The 3,412-nt window shown below is 29.9% G+C and overlaps 1 long non-coding RNA gene across 1 annotated transcript; it reads left to right on the forward strand.

Annotated features, from left to right (window-relative positions):
- The first annotated feature begins 1,054 nt into the window (after window positions 1-1,054).
- LOC145100468 (uncharacterized) lies at window positions 1,055-2,767 on the forward strand. The gene is made up of 4 exons (XR_013705061.1): window positions 1,055-2,104; window positions 2,210-2,280; window positions 2,370-2,444; window positions 2,564-2,767. It is a non-coding gene; the product is annotated as an uncharacterized LOC145100468 (long non-coding RNA).
- Window positions 2,768-3,412: the final 645 nt, after the last annotated feature.

Raw genomic sequence — 3,412 nt, forward strand, 5'->3', positions numbered from 1 at the left:
TACTTCCATTTCTTTCCTACTATGTTATGGAATGAAATATTAGTGTTTTACAATTATTCATATTTTTATTAGAAAACCTTGGTCTATGATTCTTTATTATATATAGATATTGATCACCATCTATATAAAATAAAAATACTTGTCTTTGTGAAGGTGGAAAGAAGCTACTTACTCCACAACCCCGTTTAAGGACTGAATTTTTTCCATTTTAAAAAATGATGAAATTTGTTTAAGGACTGAATTTTTTCCATTTTAAAAAATGATGAAATTTGTTAAATTTTGCAGCTTGGAATAGTGGTCATATGGGTTTCTGATTTTGTTGTCTGGGCTTTTGCCAAATCCAGAGCTTGAGAGTTCGGTTCTTTCTGTGTGGTATGTATGGTGTATATAAATTATATTTTTGTATTGAAGTTTTGAGACAAATAATTAATGATCTTTGTTTTTGTAGAATTTTATCAACAATCTCAATACTATTGCTACACTCTATGCTATACCATATGAATTTGTTGCAGTCGTTAGGTAACCTTTGTTTATATTGAATCTATCTATATATAAGGGAGTGTTTGTTTGGTATATTGGAATGCTCGAATGGAATTGTTCGTCAGTGGCGGACCTATGTGGAGAATTGGGGGTCCTGGGCCACTGCTCAATTTTTGGGTCGTAGTGTAAATTTTTTTTTTTTTTTAAATTTTTTCTATTAGGTGCACCCGCTTGAAGTATGAGAGACACCCCTACTAAAATAGTCTGTGTCCGTCACTGTTGTTCGTTCCATTGTAATGATATATAAACCTGTGTGATAATCCCAATCGAAAATCGAAAGGAGCAGTGCATTCTTCCTTCCAGTTTATTAATTCTCATTTCTTAGCTTTAAGGTCTCATGTTATTTTCATTTTGTTATTAAATGTTAGGAAAAAGTGCAATATAGCCTATTTTTATAATGTAATTATCAATGACAAATATTTTTGATTATTTTACTATTTTTCTTTATTAAAAATAACTAATTGGTATGATTTTTAAGGTAATATTCAAATTTGGTCCTTATCCTTTATAAAAATTGCAAGTTCAGTCCAAATCTTAAAACTAACCTATTATCCTCCTTAAGTTTTCATTTTGTTGCAGATGTATAAAACGACTTCAAATTTTTTACTGGAGTTGCACATACAATAGTTGGACTTTTAGAAGTTCATTACCTGTTACTTGTAATTCCAAAATTTTAATTAATGAATCGAGTTTAATTAATTATGTTTGTGGTGGTTCTTTAAATAGCAGGCTGGAGTGAAGAAGTTCTGATCATGCTTTAGCCTCTGTTCTCCTCTGTTTTCTTCTTTCTACATCAGGTGTAATGACTTTTTATAATTTATATGCACTCAATAGTTACAATTTTATAATTAGTAGATAAATGCTTTCACTATTTCTAGTTGTGAGTACATGTCCAACAATAATAACAAAAGATAAACATAAGAAACATCAATAAAATCTTTAAAAATCAACCGCTCTATGTCCAAAAGTACCCCTGGAATCTCATAGCAACACTTATCCCAAAACTACCCCTGGAACCTCATAAAATCCTTTCAATGTCACCCTTACCTTTTTCTTTCCTTTAAACATCAAACAAATTAATATTATACTTACAGTAAGTGTGTGATTATGGTTGGGTTACCATTGTAATAATAAACAATAATAAGTTTTGATACTGGCATTTATTTAGTTCCTATAACATAAAAATACCATAAATCGAAATATATAAGTTAACATTTATGTATATTTAGAAAAAAAAAAAAAAAAGCTTATTTCAATTTCTTATTTATTTTAAACATAAGGCCAATTAAATTAATGTTGTTTATTATAAATAGGAATAAACTTTTTCTAAAGTCTATAATATCATTGGAGTGCTTGTTCCCATGTTTGTTATTTTGTTTGCTTTTCCTTGTTTTTCCTGTCTTGGTGGCAAGGTTTTTTGTTTTATGACCATTTTAACCCTAGACACCAATGTATGGATATTTGCTCTGTTTTGGTCAGTTCATATGAGGAAGCAAAAAATATTTTGACCATAAACACGAAGGCACGAAGCAACATTCCAAATCCTCATTTCTTGGACACCAACGTATGGTTGTAGCTAGTCATTATGGGTCCTTTCTAGTTTAATTTTTCAAAATTATCTTTTGCTCTATACACTTTGATTAATAATTCTTTTGACTTTTATCAACAGGTCCAAGTTGGCAGTTCCCCATCATATAAGATTGAGAGAAAACTTGGAAAAGGAGGATTTGGGTAATAGAGGTATCACATGATTTTTTTGGTTGAATATTATCATATAATAGTGGAAAGAATGAACAATGTGATCTAATCCATTACTTGTGATTCAAAAGGTTGCATTGAAATTTTAACACAAAAGGAACAAACGATGTAACTATGGGACACCGTATGAAATGACAGGTTCACAAGTAAGTCGACCGGTTTTTCATACGAATGAGAGGTTCACAAGAACGAATAATCTGTTTTTCAACATTTTATTTATTTAAGAAACTTTCATGTTTAATTTTGCTATAATATTTAACTGTAGGTTGTGTATTAATGTGTACGACATGAGATGTGTGGGGAGATGGATATTAGAGCTGCAGAAATGGAGGCTAAATATAAGAGGAAATTAAGAATTATGGTACTTTGAAATTAAATATTGATTAATGTTAAACTTTGATATTTGATATTTTAGGATTTTCTTTTTATTTTTTGATAAATTTTGATAGTTGATGCTTTTGGTATTTTAAGGTTAATGGTTGGTTTTGTAGTGTATATTTATTAATTCTTTTGGTATTTTGATATTAATGCTTGCTTTAAGATTATATAACTTATTTGATGTTTTTTTTGGTATTTTTGTTTTGTATTGGTAATAAAAACACAAAAAAAATGTTATGTTATTAACTTTACGAGGGTTCAGCAACATACTAAAAAAATCTAGTGTTATACATTTGAAAGGGATCAGCTACGAAATATACAAATCAGGTATCACACATTTGCGAGGGATTTGTGATGGATTAAAAAAAAATCTAGTATCATATTTTTGCGTCGGATTAGCGACAGACTACAAAATGCAAATATTGAGATTTGAGATGGATCAGCGACATAATAATGTTATAAATTTTGTTCGTTGAATGTCCTAAATAAGTGTAGTAACTAACGATTTGCGATGGATACTCTGTGGCTAAATCGTAGCAAGGAAAAAGTTAATATGTCGCAAAATCCCTAACAGACACATTAGCCATGCTTAAATTAGCTATGGAGTCTATCTGTCGCAGATCCATCGCAACAATCAGTAGCAACGGAATAACGACAGATTGGTCCGTTGCTGAAACCCTTGTTTTTAGTAGTGTAAATATGGCTGATTTTAATGGATTTTAGATCAATTTCTTTA

The sequence above is a fragment of the Lactuca serriola genome, chromosome 4 (assembly GCF_051521515.1).
Source record: "Lactuca serriola cultivar US96UC23 chromosome 4, Lser_US96UC23_V15, whole genome shotgun sequence".
Taxonomy (NCBI): domain Eukaryota; kingdom Viridiplantae; phylum Streptophyta; class Magnoliopsida; order Asterales; family Asteraceae; genus Lactuca; species Lactuca serriola.